Here is a 20,265-nt window from a genome sequence, read left to right as displayed (position 1 = left end):
ACCATGGCTCTGTGTTTATGGATGTGGTCTTTTTAAACCATACTGCTTACGTTTTGTAAGGATATAAGCAATGGACATTGAAACGGTTCCCTTCAGGGCCCTGTAGTCATGTCCTTAACTGTTCAGGTAAAACCACTCGCTGATTTCTGAATAGTGAGTGAGAGATCGTTAAGGTAACCATGTTGTTTCTGCTTACAATTCACATGCTTTAGGTAATCTTGCATTCCCTATGAGTGCTTGCTTTTTCTTTTATTTTTTAGGCAGCATATTACTCTTATCAAGTGCATAATTTGAATTGAGCCACATCCAAGTGTTTATAGCGGGCACAATTAGGTTGTAGCTGAAGGCAGTGGAGTTTCTCTCAGTGGGGCAGTATGGTGTTCAATGGGGGAGAGGATGTGACACTATGGCCAGAGCTGTTGAATTTGGAACTGGGGAACTGGGTTCAGCCTTCATGACCAGACCACCAGACCACTCTACTGAGGGAGCATATTCCCATACTAGACCTTAGAAGGCCCCACTAGACCTTAGAAGGCTTGATGTCTTAGCACAAGCTGGTGGACCCTAGTGGTGTCAATTGTGAGTTAACCTTGAAGGCCTGTCCACCACAATCCATACTGAAGTTCTTCTCCAGTCTTGCGGGCAGGCCTACGAAGCAGCACACCCTAGAGCAACAGTGATCCAGTCTCTGTGACTCTATCACTGAGGTCACATGAACCCTGAGCAGGTTAGAGCGGTGCGAACGTTGTGACCACACTGGATACCTATTTCGGGTGGGTGCGTAGTGTTTGCAAGTATATTATGGTTTTTAAAAAACTTGCTGCCTCCTTCCTGGCCTCCAGCCATTTTCAGAAACAATAAAAATGTCATGATAACTTCGGTGATTAATGTTCTTCCTAGAGAGAGATCCGAGTTTTGTCTAGTGGAAGGGTTGACTCCTGGAAAGGTAGCACAAAGGGTTAATGTGCCTGCTGCAAAGAACATGTACCATGCAGATCACAAAGTGCACTGCTTGAATGGGAGGACCATGATGAATGGTCATTTAATGTCAGCTGTAGATGATGGATCCCTGAACAGTGTCATGTATGTGCATGTTTTCATTGTGCTGAGGGGATTACCAGGTAATTGTTCACGCAGCTCTCTGATGGATGTCACATGCCGTTTCTCTGAGTCCCCAGATAGATCATGCAGTCTGTGTGTTCTCTTTTGTACTGCCAGTCACCGGTGTATTCAACTGTGCAGCCTTCGACCGTGTCATGTATGTGCATGTAACTTGCATGATCGAGGTAACTATTAGCGGCGATACTACATGTCTCTCGGTCCTCTTTCAAGTGCTTGCCGTCCTTTTTCCCCAGCAAAGCCCCCCCCTGCCCTGGGGCGGCAATCTGAGGGATAGACCCGGGCGCCACAAGCTCTAGCTACGCCTCTGCATTAGCTGGCTCAGGCGAGACCTAAAACACTAGGCTTACCATCTTCTCCCGGCCACCCAGATATAAAACAAAAAAAGACCCTGACCTTTGCTTTGTGCATTTAATAATACAGGAACCATGTTTCAAAATCCCCTAAAAGAAGTGAGCTCATCTGGAACAAAAAAACGTCAGATAACCCTGGGTTAGAAAAACCTTCAATCACGGCTGCGCGCTCTCCATTGCTTGGCCGCGTCGTGTAATTTAATCCAGTTGTCCTGCCCCCCCCAGGTACCTGCCCACCTATCAAAAGACACCCCGCCCTCTTCAGCCTCCCTTGATCCAGCTCCACTGGTGCACGCGCGCCTCATCACCGCCCCTGCTGCAAAGGAGAGCGTGCCCGAGACTTATCCTGGTCCTGGGGGATGGTGCAATAGCGCCCCCTGCTGCCTTTTGGAGGGCGACATTATTTTGTAACGTGAATACATTTGCTGTGAAAGCGCTTGACAAAAACTTTGAGGCAAACCAACTAAGTCAGAACAGACGAAACATGAATCTAAATTAACAAGCATTTGCAATGCAATAGGTCTCGCATTATTAAAGTTTGAGCTATTGGTGTTGCATTATTTAGTAATGCCAATAGCTCAAACTTTAATAATGCAAGACCTATTGCTTGTTGATCTTTTTAAGAAATATATAGGTTCGTAATATTCTGTGTTTCCGGGTTGCATGAAAGCAAATCCGATTGTTGGACATATTCTGTACGCCCCTTGAGTGGGAGAGAGTTGTAGTATGTAAAACGATCTATGATTGGAGCTTTCTCGGCATCTCAGCCAATCCCGGTGCGTGTGTGGAACTTCTAAACGCTAATCGGCTGTGAAGCTACTGCTAGGCATGAACACTTTCTCAGCTGTATACTCTCCGGTTCGGTGGGTGCCACGCAGGAGGGAACTGGCTGGCTGACCAGGTGCTAACATTTGGTCTGTAGGGCATGCGTGGTACCGGTCACTTTCGCGTGCCCAGTGGCGGTGCGTGCAGCCGGTGAAGACAGCGCCCGTCCCCTTCCGGGGCTCCCGTGGTGAAGAGGGAGCCCCGGCGCCAAAGAGGAAGTGCGGGAGCAGAAGTCCCGGGTCCCAGGAGGGGGCCCGGGTGAAGAGCGGCCAGTCGCCGTTCAGGAGGATTCCCCCCGCAGACTGGGTGAGTGGGGGATTCTCCATTCGTCCAGTGGTTTGTTTCCTGAGCGGAGCGGAGTTTAAAAAAAAAAAAAGCGAAACTGAAACTGAATGCAGGCTTGCGAGGGAAGGGGGACAGGAGATGTGCACGACGCGTGGCTGTGAGCGCGTACACAGGCTCCAATCCGCCAAAAGCCTGCGCGTGCCCATCTCCTGTCCCACTTCCGAGGCAAGTCAGCAACAATAGATCTCGCTGGCGACAGCAGCGCTTCGCGCTGCGTTCGCCAGGCGAGACCTAAAAACTGAAAGCTTGGTGCACATGAATACAAAAAAGAAGTTGTAAGCAGGTTGCAATTTTCACATTCCTGTTCCGGTTGCAGCTTTAAATCTCGCTACCTCGTTACTTCAACGCGTCCACACTTCGTCAGTGTGGATGGAAATGACCCACTCTCTACCAATGAGAAAGTCTTACTAGTATTCAGTACATTGTCCAACCGATAATGCACATTTTAGGGAATAACAACCCACCGTTCATGGTCCACATACGAAATAATGACTTTTTAATATGGGCTTTGCTGACGCGGTGTTACCTTGTAGTAGCGCTGTATTTAGTGACGCTATCGACGCCCAGCTCGGTGGCCTGATCCTATTGGCGTCAGAAGGATGAAAGGCTGGCTCATCCTTGTCGGATTCACATGTGATGTGGTACAGGTGAGAGACGGTCTGTAAAGAGGTTATATCAGCTCACTGAGCTTTCTAATCAGATCTCAACCCTGTGACCTGCTGCAGGCTACAACGCGTGCTTGCAGGAATGTGATCACCACACTGAGGTCTGCTGTTGACAACAGGGGGTGGGGGGGACAGCAAATTGGAAGGAAAGTACCTTACCCCACCACATTGTATTTACTAAATTACATTACATGCATATTTTAACCTAAGAGCAAATAAAAAACCTGTAAACATGAAATACTCAACTGTACTGGTGCTAAATATTACCTTATGGGAAAAAAGTTGAAAGCAAAAAAATATATATATGAGCTAAATGATTTATTGCCCTGCAGGAAAAGTTAAATACAAACGCATTAAAGAGAACAAGAGTTGACAAAGTCGTGTCTGGTTTATAAGTGAAAGGTCTTCTTCGCTGATTGGGGAGCGTGTGTGTACAGTATTGTGGATGGGCGAGAACGTGCATGCAAGACAAATCGATGGATGGATGGGTGAGAGCATGGATGTATCCAGCAGCGGCTGCTGCCAAAATAGAGGGGTGGGGCAGCGCAGGGGCAAATAATAAAAAAATATTTAAACAATCATTGGCATAGCCAATAGGTCTCGCTTTTGGGACCTTATAAGTGTTTAGCCATGCAAGAGTTGCATAACTAAATACTTATAAGGTCCCAAAAGCGAGACCTATTGGCTATGCCAATGCTTGTTTCTGTTTATTACTGCTCTGTAGTAATGGCGGCGCACGGGTGCCACCATTACTACATAGAAGTAATAAACAGGAAGAAAAAAACTGGCTCACGGAGAACATCAAAGCGGCCGTGCGGCTGCGAAAGTGAAAGTGATTGCAATCGCGATCAAACATCAAAGCGGCCGTGTGGCCGCGAAAGTGAGGCGCACTCGCCCGCGCACATGCACTGTAGCTCTAGGCTTCAGTGATAGCACTTTTTTGAGCTCGGGTGGTGCTGATGCTCGGCTCAGATGCTCGGGTAATGGAAGGTTGGAAAATAAATAACTTCCACATTAACTGCTTCTGAAGCGAAAGTTGTGACTAAAAGCGTTATAGTGCCTGTGGCTCCATGGATCTGCAACTCATAGAACTAGCGAGGGGCCGGACGTGGCAGGAAGTAAATAATAACCTAGGCTTGCCAAAAGACCACAGTAGAGATACAACAGGTCTTGCAGACAGCGCAAGCACTGTCGAGGCTCTACCTAAAAAAAAATGACCAGATAATGAAGCAATACTATTACAAAATGTGCTGCATTATGCGGGTATAATTGGCATATTCTGGCTGCATAATTTACTCAACCCTGCCACATAATTTGGCCCTCTCCTGCCATCTAGTTCCAGTGGCTCTGGCTATAATAAAGCGCCAAACGTGAGCAGACGGAATAGGCATTTGTCTCTGCACAAGATGTAAAACATTGTTCCACAAAGCTGCTCTTTTGCTGCCATGTTGACAAATGTGTATTCTATGATGAAGTACACAAATGACAAAGATATAACTAGTTTTCTGAGGTGCAATTATCACAATCCTTATCAGTGAAGTAAAATGAAGTTGCTAACTCCAGCTTCACCCTGGAGGAAAATACCTCTAAAAATAACACTAGAAAACTGTAGGTAAGTGGGATCAAAACTAGCTGCATTTGAGGTAAAAAAAAAAAAACAACAGCAGTGGTAACCATGGAAGTATCTCCAGATTTTTGGAGGTAAACTGACGATGGAGGAAATGTAATTACCTCCAATATTTTTGGAGTAATGGGCAGGTTAAAGATACTTTTCTAAGGAACAAAGGGGCATATTATCAAGCCAGGCGATAAAATTATCGCCGCTTTAGCGGCAGAAAACTGCAGCTAAAATGGCGATAATGGGCTTGATAATATGCTCTATGGGATTCCAATTGAAGCCCATGTTAGACGTCCTTCACATTTAACATGGGCTTCAATTGGAATTCCATAGAGCATATTATCAAGCCCATTATCGCCGTTTTAGCGGCAGTTTTCTGCCGCTAAAGCGGCGATAATTTTATCGCCTGGCTTGATAATATGCCCCATAATAACATGCATATACCGATTCTGGAGAAAATACTTCAGCCTCCAAAAATTGATTTTACTCCACATTATCACACATCAATGTGTGTCTTAAGTATATGTGACATTTGTTAAGTGTAGGACATTTTTGCACTGCACCATTTGCATATAGCTGGTTTGTGTTTGAGGTGAGGTGGTTAGGTGGGCAAAAAACAATGGGTTGGGAGGCAGCCAAGACTAATTACCAGCGACTGTGATAAATTGAACAAATCCACCCATCACTTTTTAGTTTTCCTCAGCTGAAAAATGGGTCTCCCAACTGCTCAGTAAAGAAGGCAAAGAATCGGTATCAGTACTAGACCAGCCAAAGCAGGCACATGAAGGAAAGGCCCCAAGTGACTGAACCAGGGCAGTGCCTCTGATTAGTGACAAAGAAATAATTAACCGGCCCCAGGACCCAGAACCAGCACGCCAACATCCTCCCAGCAAGATTAATCCTGAGTTCGTGCATAAGACAGAAAAAGGTGGAGCACATCCCGGTAAAAACAGGGCCACTTTCAGGCCATAATAACCCCAGCATAAAAGAACTGCCTGCACCGGCTAAGCCAAGCCACTGGCCTACTGGGAAGCCGTGAGGTGCCTCCAACCTCTTGCTACAGGAAAAGTGGGACAGGAATCACATAACCATTTAGCTGTCAACATTAAGAAGCGACCTGTCTCCAGATACCGACGGACAAAAACACACAGGTGTCAGAGGTAAGAGGTCACTTTTAAAAACCAAAGGGGCTGGGGCCAATATTAGAGAAATTCTGAGGCTGCAAATAAGTTGCCTGTCTCCAGAGAGAGAATCATTCTCATAAAGTAAGAGCTGGTAGAAGGAAGCAATGTGTTTGATAGATTGGTTGGTACAAATAAATAAATAAAACTTCCACTGCACAAGACACAAAATAAATGACCTGAATTACTATCTTGAAAAAAGGATGTCAGAACACCAGTCGTGCGCACTTACAGTCCGTTACAGGTGCAGAAACGGCCCTCGGGCAACTGACTTAACTTTCAAATAACGCACTACCCAGGGAAATTCTAAAAAGGGTGTTCACCTGCCGACAATCTGGTGTTTAACGCACACAGTACCAGCATCGGGAAACTGGAATCTGTGCGTCAGGGTGGTTGCTTAGCACCGGGGTATGAACAGCTCTAACTTTTTACCGGTGTAACAACAGCGGAACTGGAAAACGCCCGGGTGGGAGAAATTTTGCCCGGAAACACACCACCTGCCTCTGTCATAGCAGTGGCAGGGGACAGCTTGTGACGCTTAAGCAAGGGAGAGGGTGTTTAATGTAACAAAGCGTTAGTTCCCTATCGCCCAGCTTGTATACCTTGGGAAAAGTTTGGTGTTAAAGTTCGTGAAAATCTTTCGCGATCGGCCTCACGATATTGATACACATACAAGGCTAAACTTCCGAACTCCCGTCTTCAAAAATATTTGTTTACGCGTGGGGAGATAAATCGTGCCCAGTTATTCTTGCTGACCGTCCCGGACTGGTGGATACCCTGTTTCTGCTTCCGGGACCAGCAATAGGGCACTGCAATCTGTGCTTCAAGGGGTTGCTAGGCAACCGGGTGACAACAGCTGTAACTTTTTACCGGTGTGAGAGCAGCAAAGTTGGGTATCCAAGGGAAGGAAAGACTTCCAGCAGCACACTACCGGCCCCCAGCATTCAGGGCGGGGAGAGACTGACAGGCAAGGGAGCGGGTGCACATCGAGTTAATTCCTAAGCACATAGCTTGTGTACTCCAGGAATATGCTTGTCTTTACCTCGTGCAAAGGAATTTCAGGAGCGTCCTCCCATGCCTGATTAACCTTGAAGCGTAGACAAACCAGTCCTCCAAATCACGGGCTCCAAGGAAAACAATTGAATCACAGCGATAACAGAGAGACTGTGCAAAGGAAACTTCATGCAGAAATCCACAGCTCGCCTAATGAACAAGCATTGGCCGCGCAGCCGTGAAAGTGACACGGCCGCGTGGCCCGCGAAAGTGAAAGTGATCGCATCGCGATCAAGCACTGCAGAGGAAAGACACATGGCGGCTGCGCGCGTGCATGCTCACGTGCACGCAAGCTTTAGGCCACAGGCAGCACTTGGAAAATCCCATATACAAAATGTCTCTCCGAGCCAGCGCATGCGCTGGGCTCAGCGAGACCTAAAAAGCTCTTACCTGCTATCCCGCTGTTGCTCCCGCCGCCTCGGTGCACACCTCTTCCAGCAGTCCCTGGGCCAGCACAGGGTCCCAGACTCACGACCTAATCTATACGCTGCTCTCATGCTTTGAGAGTAGCTCCTGGATTGGTCTGAGTGTCCTGGTTAGGTGCTCACTTAGGGACTGGGAGCCTATGCCATTCCTCCACACAGCTGAACAATGCAGCTGGGATGGAGCAATCTAAGTGCATATGTCTGTTTAGCCGGCCTAAGCCGACCAGCCAAACCGACATGGCAAGTTACAAGAGCCCTCCACTCCTCCTCCCAGTCCCTGGGTGGTGTCAAGAGGATTGCCAGGCCCGCCCTAGACTCAGCAGCATCGGCTGAAGTGAAAAATAAAACGAAAAAATAGAATTGTTTTGTTATCATTTTATTTTTCATTCTGCAGTGGGGCGATGCTCCTCTGCCTTTACGGAGTAACCGCCACTGGACACAGTCAGCTAATAAGGGTGCCTGTGGATTCATTTCCAAGCACTTCTTCACAAAGTAAATCAGACTCTGGTCTGCGATGGAAACCTCATAACAGTTTGCAAATCTTGCCCCTACTTGGCTAATGTACTGCAGGGCAATACAAATGCCACATTATGCTCTGTAAATGAGTGAGTAGATGGGTATATGAATTGACAAGCACACAGACTGATGATTGGATGAAGGTGTTTTGATTTGTTCTGCATTCTGTCCATCAATTGTGTGTCTTTTGCTTTCTCGCCCTATGTGCGCTGGGTGTGCCTAGACGTAGGTCCCGGGCTCACTGTGCCACTGGATTTAAGCTATCCTGGCTGAAGAGGGGTGAAACCCTGAAACCGGTCCTAGGATGCTTGTTTCCGGTCCAGGGAGGAACTGGCCTGGCAGTTCGGGCTCGACTGTTCCCATGAGGCACAGGGTCAAGACTGATTTGCATAAGGCCAGGTCTAAAGTGCGGTGGCAGAGTGAGCAAAAGAATGATGGATTTAAGACAGATCTCTTGACTTGGGGTGAATGTTTTGATTTGTTCTGCATTCTGCCCATCAATTGTGTGTCTTTTGCCCAGACTGAATGAGTCCATTGATGGATGAATGTGTAACTTGATGGTTGAATGCATGGATTTAAGGATGAAGGAGGATTTCCATTAATGTCTGCACAGCCTGCGATGACTTCCCATGAAGAAAATATGAGGCAGGCGGGGTCTGCTCCTCACCCCGCAAATATTGCTTCAACCCGCCATCAACAGCTTTCCTTTCATGCAACTGGTAACTGTGCACGTGAACTGCTGAGTATAATATGAGCTGCCCTGCCACCATGACACCAGGGCGGGGATCATGCCATCCATGGTGTCCATCATGCCAAGGATGTCCACATCATGACAAGAATTACCAAAATTATACTAGATGCAGCATTGTGGCAGAGGGGGTGCAATCACGCCATGGGTGTTCACACATTATCAAGAATTACTGCTGCTGTGACATAGCCTTACAACAAACAAATAATGGACGGAATGCTGACAATGCAGACATTCTCCCCCAGTCAAGAGATCTGGGTTAGATCCATCGTTCTTTTGCCCACTACGCCACCCCAGTTTAGACATGGCCATATGCAAATCAGTCTTGACCCTGTGCCTCATGGGAACAGTCCAGCCCGAACTGCCAAGCCATGTCTTCCCTGGACCGGAATCAAGCATCCTAGGACCGGTTTCTGGCTATCAGCCGTCATCAGCCAGGATAGCTTGACTCCAGTGGCGTAGTGAGCACGGGTCCCACGTCTGGGAATACCCATCCCACTTAGGGCGAAAAGCGTTACAACAAACAAATGATGGACGGAATGCTGACAATGCAGACATTCTCCCCCAGTCAAGAGATCTGGGTTAAATCCATCGTTCTTTTGCCCACTACGCCACCCCAGTTTAGACATGGCCATAGGCAAATCAGTCTTGACCCTGTGCCTCATGGGAACAGTCCAGCCCGAACTGCCAAGCCATGTCTTCCCTGGACCGGAATCAAGCATCCTAGGACCGGTTTCTGGATATCAGCCGTCATCAGCCAGGATAGCTTGACTCCAGTGGCGTAGTGAGCACGGGTCCCACGTCTGGGAATACCCATCCCACTTAGGGCGAAAAGCGTTACAACAAACAAATTATGGACGGAATGCTGACAATGCAGACATTCTCCCCCAGTCAAGAGATCTGGGTTAAATCCATCGTTCTTTTGCCTACTACGCCACCCCAGTTTAGACATGGCCATATGCAAATCAGTCTTGACCCTGTGCCTCATGGGAACAGTCCAGCCCGAACTGCCAAGCCATATCTTCCCTGGACCGGAATCAAGCATCCTAGGACCGGTTTCTGGCTATCAGCCGTCATCAGCCAGGATAGCTTGACTCCAGTGGCGTAGTGAGCACGGGTCCCACGTCTGGGAATACCCATCCCACTTAGGGCGAAAAGCGTTACAACAAACAAATGATGGACGGAATGCTGACAATGCAGACATTCTCCCCCAGTCAAGAGATCTGGGTTAAATCCATCGTTCTTTTGCCCACTACGCCACCCCAGTTTAGACATGGCCATATGCAAATCAGTCTTGACCCTGTGCCTCATGGGAACAGTCCAGCCCGAACTGCCAAGCCATGTCTTCCCTGGACCGGAATCAAGCATCCTAGGACCGGTTTCTGGCTATCAGCCGTCATCAGCCAGGACAGCTTGACTCCAGTGGCGTAGTGATCACGGGTCCCACGTCTGGAAATACCCATCCCACTTAGGGCGAAAAGCGTTACAACAAACAAATGATGGACGGAATGCTGACAATGCTGACATTCTCCCCCAGTCAAGAGATCTGGGTTAAATCCATCGTTCTTTTGCCCACTACGCCACCCCAGTTTAGACATGGCCATATGCAAATCAGTCTTGACCCTGTGCCTCATGGGAACAGTCCAGCCCGAACTGCCAAGCCATGTCTTCCCTGGACCGGAATCAAGCATCCTAGGACCGGTTTCTGGCTATCAGCCATCATCAGCCAGGATAGCTTGACTCCAGTGGCGTAGTGAGCACGGGTCCCACGTCTGGGAATACCCATCCCACTTAGGGCGAAAAGCGTTACAACAAACAAATGATGGACGGAATGCTGACAATGCAGACATTCTCCCCCAGTCAAGAGATCTGGGTTAAATCCATCGTTCTTTTGCCCACTACGCCACCCCAGTTTAGACATGGCCATATGCAAATCAGTCTTGACCCTGTGCCTCATGGGAACAGTCCAGCCCGAACTGCCAAGCCATGTCTTCCCTGGACCGGAATCAAGCACCCTAGGACCGGTTTCTATCAGCCGTCATCAGCCAGGATAGCTTGACTCCAGTGGCGTAGTGAGCACGGGTCCCACGTCTGGGAATACCCATCCCACTTAGGGCGAAAAGCGTTACAACAAACAAATGATGGACGGAATGCTGACAATGCAGACATTCTCCCCCAGTCAAGAGATCTGGGTTAAATCCATCGTTCTTTTGCCCACTACGCCACCCGTCATCAGCCTGGAGTCTGGAGTCAAGCTATCCTGGCTGATGACGGCTGATAGCCAGAAACCGGTCCTAGGATGCTTGATTCCGGTCCAGGGAAGACATGGCTTGGCAGTTCGGCTGGACTGTTCCCATGAGGCACAGGGTCAAGACTGATTTGCATATGACCATGTCTAAACTGGGGTGGCGTAGTGGGCAAAATAACGATGGATTTAACCCAGATCTCTTGACTGGGGGAGAATGTCTGCATTGTCAGCATTCCGTCCATCATTTGTTTGTTGTAACGCTTTTCGCCCTAAGTAGGATGGGTATTCCCAGACGTGGGACCCGTGCTCACTACGCCACTGGAGTCAAGCTATCCTGGCTGATGACGGCTGATAGCCAGAAACCGGTCCTAGGATGCTTGATTCCGGTCCAGGGAAGACATGGCTTGGCAGTTCGGGCTGGACTGTTCCCATGAGGCACAGGGTCAAGACTGATTTGCATATGGCCATGTCTAAACTGGGGTGGCGTAGTGGGCAAAAGAACGATGGATTTAACCCAGATCTCTTGACTGGGGGAGAATGTCTGCATTGTCAGCATTCCGTCCATCATTTGTTTGTTGTAACGCTTTTCGCCCTAAGTGGGATGGGTATTCCCAGACGTGGGACCCGTGCTCACTACGCCACTGGAGTCAAGCTATCCTGGCTGATGACGGCTGATAGCCAGAAACCGGTCCTAGGATGCTTGATTCCGGTCCAGGGAAGACATGGCTTGGCAGTTCGGGCTGGACTGTTCCCATGAGGCACAGGGTCAAGACTGATTTGCATATGGCCATGTCTAAACTGGGGTGGCGTAGTGGGCAAAAGAACGATGGATTTAACCCAGATCTCTTGACTGGGGGAGAATGTCTGCATTGTCAGCATTCCGTCCATCATTTGTTTGTTGTAACGCTTTTCGCCCTAAGTGGGATGGGTATTCCCAGACGTGGGACCCGTGCTCACTACGCCACTGGAGTCAAGCTATCCTGGCTGATGACGGCTGATAGCCAGAAACCGGTCCTAGGATGCTTGATTCCGGTCCAGGGAAGACATGGCTTGGCAGTTCGGGCTGGACTGTTCCCATGAGGCACAGGGTCAAGACTGATTTGCATATGGCCATGTCTAAACTGGGGTGGCATAGTGGGCAAAAGAACGATGGATTTAACCCAGATCTCTTGACTGGGGGAGAATGTCTGCATTGTCAGCATTCCGTCCATCATTTGTTTGTTGTAACGCTGTGACATAGCCAGCATGGTGCACCATGGATTCCCACATTATGCCAAGATGTATCATCATTCTGCAAGACTTATCCACAATTATGCAAAAGGTGGGTGCCATCATGTCACAGGTGTCCACTTTATGCCAAGAAGTTCCACCACTGAGCCAAGGGCCAAGAGTTTCGACCATTGTACCAAGGTCAAAGGTGAGCACTGTAGATCTAGATCAATGCACCCGAGCCGAAAATACACCACAGCACCAGATCACAGCGCCACACCACTCACCCTGGCTGCACACGCCGCAGGGCTACTAATCGTGTCAGACGGCTCCTGCACATCGCAGCAGAAGACCCTGCTCCCAGTGCCTCTAGATAGTGAAAGACACTGTGGTGCCGATCACAATCCTGTAAAAACCGGGTACGAACCGTCGGACGGAGCATATTCTCCGTTCGACGCGTACCCGGTCGTGTAAATATACAAACAAGGAATTACGATTCGTACGGAAACACCTTTTCCGTACGAATCGTAAAAAAGCCCGACCGAACAAAAAAACAACTACCAATGTGATCCGGGAAAGCGCAGACCTGACGTCTGGACGCACGCAGCCAGCCATTCACGAACCAGGAATCACGATTCGCACCGACGTCACCCCGCACGGTGAAGATTCTGCGGCAGCCAAAAACTGCCGGGAAACAGGACGACGCGAACAAGGACCACCAGTACGCGACGGACAGACGACGACGCGAACAAGGAGGACCAGTACGCGACGGACACAGGACCACGCGACCAAGGAGGACCCGTACCCGACAGGACGACGCGATCAAGGAGGACCCGTACGCGACAGGACGACGCGAGCAAGGAGTACCAGTACGCGACGGACAGACATGGACCCGAACCTACGAGTCATCCCTGCCCTCATAGCAGTCCACCTGCTCTACAGGCACCGACGCAGACGCCGCAGAAGGTAAGAATAACTAAGGGAGGGGGGAAAGTGGGGTGGGGTGGGGGTGGCACGACCAGGGCAGGCCACAAAACAACCACATAAGTCACACATGGCCTGGACATACCTGACTCCCATGCCCTGGTCACCACGAGGGGGTGGGGGCGTGTCCTGATAAGCCAGCTACCGCCACAACGGAAGTCCGTCACCACGCGAACCGACAACACAACCAGACAGGTACGTCCCGTACCCACGCCTGAAGAGCGTGGGTACGAGTCGTACCACGCCCACACACACGTCACCCCAACAATGGCGGGACGGATCGTACCCACGTGGCAAAGGCCTGGGTACGGCCCGCACAAGCATCACATAGCGTGGGGATGGATATGTACGGACCCTACCCCCACCCTATATGCATGGAGCGTACCCCCCATGCCAACAGTGTAGTACGACTCGAACCCTCACCCGTGGACCTACGGACCGTACCCCCACCAGTGTAAGTACGACTCCGACCCCCAACAGCGGACTCAGGGACCATACCCCCACCCCAACAGTGTAAGTACGACCCGTACCCTCACCCGCGTATGCATGGAGCGTACCCCCACCCCAACAGTGTAAGTACGACTCGAACCCTCACCCGCGTATGCAAGGAGCGTACCCCCACCCCAACAGTGTAAGTACGACCCGTACCCCCACCCGCGTATGCAAGGAGCGTACCCCCCATGCCAACAGTGTAAGTACGACCCGTAGCCACACCCTATATGCATGGAGCGTACCCCCACCCCAACAGTGTAAGTACGACCCGTACCCCCACCCGCGTATGCAAGGAGCGTACCCCCCATGCCAACAGTGTAAGTACGACCCGTAGCCACACCCTATATGCATGGAGCGTACCCCCACCCCAACAGTGTAAGTACGACCCGTACCCTCACCCGCGTATGCATGGAGCGTACCCCCTGTCAGAACCAGCTCTTCTCTCGCTGGTGGTTGACACAGGAGCAGGATGACGCAAGCTCCCAATTCCTCCTCTGAACTCCCCGGCCTCCACAATTTCTAAATGCGTAGCCAGAAGAGCCCCAAGGGGGAAAGGGGAATTGGACAGAGAAGAGAATGCACACACTGGTGGTCTTCCTTTCTGCTTCTTCTTATGTAGTCTATCTTTTCTCAGGCTCTTGCTGTTGTTCGTGAGCTGTAATAAACAATTACATGTAAATCACTTTCTACTTCCCTTTTCTTCCTTCCTGTGTCTTTCCTTATTCTCTATTGTACCCACCCTGATTGCTGTGTGCCTTTGCTTCTCTTCTATGCTACTCGTTCTTCTGTTCTTATGTTTTTTCGCTGTAAGATAAAAATCTGGTGTTATTATATTTCCTTCTCCCTTCCTGATCTCTCTCTAGCCCCTTTTTCTCTAAACTCACTTACTGGACAGAGAACGGAAGCCTTGGTTTATTTTCTTATTCTTCTTCACCTCTTATTGGTTGTTCTAACTACTGTTGCTTCTCTGTAGTTTTGTTCTTACTTTTCTGTGTCATTTGTATTCTGCCCTCAAGAGTATCCACTCCCTATGTTTTCTTATTGACAGGAATCGGAACTCACTCGGAACTACTCAGTGTACCTGAAAACCTGTTATATTCTTTGACTTGAGCTAACTCAACTCGAACCCAAAAAACTATGCTACGTCAGAACTTGTGTTGTCTTTTGAACGCTGTAATTTCATTCACATGAACCGGTGCTTCAGTTAAACTTCCGCTGCTGCGAAGTTCGGAACGTTTTCTGTGGTAGAAAATATGGAACAGTCTTACTTGGGGTTGTTGGCTGCTTCCAATCTCTAATTCTCCTCAGAATTCTCGCGACGCGTATCTTCTTTTCCCTGACTAAACGCGACGCGTTGAAGGTACCTCCTACTCCTCTCACGGTTCAGGTGAAGTGCGCAGCTCTCCGCGCACCTCACCGGTATCACGCAATTCTGCCCGATCAACTAGAGCGCTAACCCGTTTCGGATTATGGAACGCTCTGCCGCCATGTTGCATTCGACCTCGCACCAAATGCTGTTTGCACAGTCTTGACAACACAGCCACCATCATTCCTTTCTTGACATGTGACCTCTTGGTTGGGGACCTGACAGTACCCTCCCTCAAAGATCTTCCTTCCTTCCGGACCTTGCTTGGAAATCTTCTGTGGAATTCTGCTACTAGTCGTGGAGCATTCACTTCAGACTCTGGCTCCCAGGATCTTTCCTCCGGACCGTAACCCTTCCAATCTAATAAGTAATACAACTTTCCATTCTGTAGTTTGGAATCTAAAATTTGTTGAACTTCAAACTCGCTTCCTTTCTCAGTCTGAATTGGCTTTGGGGTCTTACTCAATCTAACTTCTGGTTCTGCCTTCTTTAATAAAGAAACATGAAAAACTGGGTGTATCCGCAACCTCTTAGGTAATTTTAGCTGATAATTTAAGGTGCTAAGCTTTTTTGCAATTGGATAAGGTCCAATGTATCGTGGTTGGAACTTCCTAACCCCTTTTAATCTAATATTTTTTGTACTTAACCAAACCTTGTCTCCTACCAACAATTCTGGTTCTTTTCTTCTCTTTTTGTCTGCGTAGTGTTTATATTTTGCCTTCGCTACTGTCAGATTCTTGATAGCTCTACTATGGGCTTGTGTCAGTTGTTCTACCCAATTGGATACTGCTGGAACACCCACTTCTTGGAAGTTTAAGGAATGTTGTGGATGTCTACCTGTATTCAGAAAGAATGGAGTGTATCCAGTTGATGCATTTGTAGTGTTATTATGTGCAAATTCTGCTGCCCATAAATAATCAGGCCAATCTCCCTCCTGTTCTAAAAGACACAATCTCAGATATTGCTCCAGTTCCTGATTTGTGCGTTCTGTTTGCCCATCTGACTCTGGGTGGAAGCTAGTGGAGTATCGATTCTCTATGTTTAAACGCTTGGTGAATGCCTTCCAAAAATGTGACAGAAACTGAGAGCCCCTATCTGACACCAAAACCTTAGGTATACCATGTGCACGAACTACATGCTGACTGAAAGCATCTGCTAACTCCTGGGCAGAAGGTACCCCCTTCAAGGGCACAAAATGCGCCATCTTTGTAAAGGCGTCCACACACACTAGAATGGAATCATAACCATGACTAGAGGGTAAATCTACTATGAGATCTAAGGTCACAGTGTGCCAGGGAAACGGAGGGGTGGGCAAGGGCTGTAACAGGCCTTGTGGACGTTTCCTTTCTGATTTTCCTCTTGCACAAGTCTCACAAGTCGCCACATACTGATGTATATCCTTGATCATGTTTGGCCACCAGAATCGTCTGCGTACCAATTCTTTAGTCTTGTTAATTCCCTTGTGTCCTGATAAGATGCTATCATGACATTCTTTTAAAGCCTTTAACTGCATCTCTGGAGTGGGCAAGTATAATGCTCCATGGTGATAGGGTAGTCCTTTTCGAATTTCTCTTTTGGAATCTTCTTTTAACCAACTCCTCATCTCTTCGCAACTCAAAGGATCTTCTTTCTCTTGATTTTCTACGGTTTCTTGCAAGACGGCATTGATCACCTTTTCCGCTGGAATTATTGCCTGATCCAGAACCTTTTCCGTGACTCCTTCCGTCTCTAATCTAGATAGGGCATCCGCTTTTCCATTCTGGGCTCCAGGTCGAAAGGTGATTACAAAATCATATTCAGAGAAATACAAGGACCAGCGTAGCTGTCTGGGAGTTAAAGTTCGGGCTGATTTTAGGAACTTCAAATTTCGATGATCAGTATACACTGTTACTACATGTCGAGCTCCCATCAAATAATGCCTCCACTCCTTGAAAGCATCCTTTATGGCCAGTAATTCTTTTTCAGTGATTGTATAATTAATTTCTGGAGGTGTTAATTTTCGAGAGCGGAAGGCCACTGGATGGAGCTGACCTGTAGTTTTGTGTCTCTGCGATAACACTCCTCCCAAGGCCAGATTTGACGCATCCGTTTCAACAAAGAATGGTTCTGCAGGATCTGGATGCAACAAAATAGGCGCTGTGGTGAAATCCTTCTTTAATTGCTCAAATGCTGCCTCTGCTTCCGCATCCCACTGGAAAGGAACTCCTTTCTTCAATAAACGTGTGATTGGGATTAACTTTTTTGAGAAAGACTGAATAAACCTTCTATAGAAGTTGGCAAATCCTATGAAACTTTGGATTTCTTTAACTGAGGTAGGGGATTTCCACTCAGTCACAGCCTTTATCTTATGTTCATCCATGGTGATTCCTCCTGGAGCAAGTACAAATCCCAAGAACTCGACTGTGGTTACATCAAATGCACATTTGTCCAATTTGACAAATAACCCATTCTCACGAAGTCTTTGTAGTACCTTCTTGACATGTTCTTCATGTGTCTCTACTTCTGTCGAGTAAATCAATATGTCGTCAATATACACAATTGCTATTTGGTCTATGCAATCCTTCAATACATCATTGATAAAATGTTGAAATGCAGCTGGCGCGTTGCATAGCCCATATGGCATCACCTGGTATTCGAATAGACCTTGCTTCGTTCTAAACGCCGTCTTCCACTCATCGCCTTCTCTGATTCGAACCAGGTGATAAGCCCCTCGCAGATCAAGCTTGGTATAGATTTTAGCTTCTTTCACCTGGTCCAGAAGAGTGGAAATCAGAGGTAAAGGGTAACGATTCTTGATTGTTATTCGATTTATTGCCCTGTAGTCTATGCACGTGCGTAATTCTCCATTTTTCTTTGGAATGAAAAACAAAGGGGAGGATACTGGAGACTGCGAAGGTCGGATGAACCCATTCTCTAAGTATTCCGCCAGATACTTCTTTAAATGTTTATCCTCTTGTTCGGTCAAAGCATAGATTCTACTGCAGGGTAAGTTCACTCCTGGTTCCAAGTCTATTTTACAATCATACTCCCTGTGAGGAGGTAATTTCTTTGTTTCAGCTTCATTAAAGACATCCTGATATTCTCCATATTTCTTTGGCAAGGTTACCGTGTCTATCAAACAAACTGAATTTTCGTTTACACTTAAATGATAAGCAGGTGATTCTTTTATTTCAATTTTGCAGTCTTTGAAACAATTTTCCTTGCAGTAATCCGAGTTCAAGGTCATTGTTCTTGCGGCCCAATCTATGGTGGGGTTATGCTCCGTGAGCCATGGTAACCCTAAGATCAATTGAAATTGCGGAGCGTCTATTAGATTGAATTGTAATATTTCATGATGACCTTCTGTGGTTTCTAGATGCACTGGCTCTGTGTGACTCACAATGGGGCCTGATGACAGATTAGTACCGTCCACTGCTCTGACGGGCTCACTCTTCTCCTTTCGGATTGCTAGTAATCCAATTCTCCTTGCGAATTGTAAATCGCAGAAATTACCTGTCGCTCCCGAGTCTATCATCACAGCTATTTGATTTCTCTTTTGTTCTCGATAGCTCAGAGTGACAGATATCACCAAATGAGGAGTGTCTGCTTGTAACGTATTTGCCAAAGCATGATTCATTGGAGCTGACTTTGTTTCTGCAACCACCAGTCCAACTCCAGCTACTGGTGGCGCGTGGCGTTTTCCGCCGACTGCGTCTTGGGCTTCTTGGGGCAATCTCGAACAAAATGCCCACTTCCTCCACAATAGAGACACAACTTATTATTCCGCCTCTTCTCCTTCTCCTCCTTTGTAAGAGGTCCACGGATAGTTCCTATTTGCATAGGCTCGGTTCCGCGATTGGTATCTAGCTCCTTGTGAGGTTCATATCTGGCTCTATCAAAACGCGGTACACTGGGTCGATAATCTCGTTTCTTCTCGCCTCTTCTCTCGCTCTGGCGAAAATCGATCTCCAACACTAGATCCACCAAAGCAGAGATGTCTGTGGGACGATTGGGAACTTGTGCTAAGGCATCCTTTAACTCATCCTTTAGCCCCCGATAAAATACTGCGGCTCGTTTGTTCTCTGGCCATTCCGTTTCTAACACCAACTTGTTGAATTGGGCCAAGTATGCAACTAACTCTCTGTTTCCTTGTCGGATCTCTAAAAGTTCATTGTCGGTAGCTTGAGACACCTTCCGACGGTCAAAAATTCGCATGAACTCTTTCTTGAAGTCTTCTAAATTGAATAGCACAGGGTCGTTTCTGGTGACCAAAGGCATTGACCAAGCTGCGGCATCCCCACTTAAGTAGGAAAGGATAAATGCCACTCGAGACTGAGCATCAGGAAACAAGGCTGGTCTGCACATAAAGTGCAAGGAACATTGAGTTAAAAAGACTTGGGCCTTCTGGGGGTCTCCACTAAAGCGTTCTGGAGGTGCTAAGGGAATCACCGGGGATAAAGAATGTATTACTTGTGTGTTACCCCTTGACTGGGACGGAGTTGCTTCCTCAAATGAACCCAAAACTGGGGAAGATATCTTATACTCATCTCCCGCAACCAAACTCCCTATTCTTTGCGCCAATTCTGTGGTGTCCTTTTTGAGTTCCCTGTTTTCTTCTCTAACGGTAATTAGTTCTCTTTGTATCTCATCCAAAATGTTTCCTAGCTTCTTCAAATCCAAACCTTCCGCCATTCTGCTCAGGTGCCAATACCTCGTGGGCACTTCACTCTGTCAGAACCAGCTCTTCTCTCGCTGGTGGTTGACACAGGAGCAGGATGACGCAAGCTCCCAATTCCTCCTCTGAACTCCCCGGCCTCCACAATTTCTAAATGCGTAGCCAGAAGAGCCCCAAGGGGGAAAGGGGAATTGGACAGAGAAGAGAATGCACACACTGGTGGTCTTCCTTTCTGCTTCTTCTTATGTAGTCTATCTTTTCTCAGGCTCTTGCTGTTGTTCGTGAGCTGTAATAAACAATTACATGTAAATCACTTTCTACTTCCCTTTTCTTCCTTCCTGTGTCTTTCCTTATTCTCTATTGTACCCACCCTGATTGCTGTGTGCCTTTGCTTCTCTTCTATGCTACTCGTTCTTCTGTTCTTATGTTTTTTCGCTGTAAGATAAAAATCTGGTGTTATTATA

The sequence above is a fragment of the Triturus cristatus genome, chromosome 1_1, assembly GCF_964204655.1.
Source record: "Triturus cristatus chromosome 1_1, aTriCri1.1, whole genome shotgun sequence".
Taxonomy (NCBI): Eukaryota; Metazoa; Chordata; class Amphibia; order Caudata; family Salamandridae; genus Triturus; species Triturus cristatus.
Note: the sequence above shows the minus strand (reverse complement) of the source record.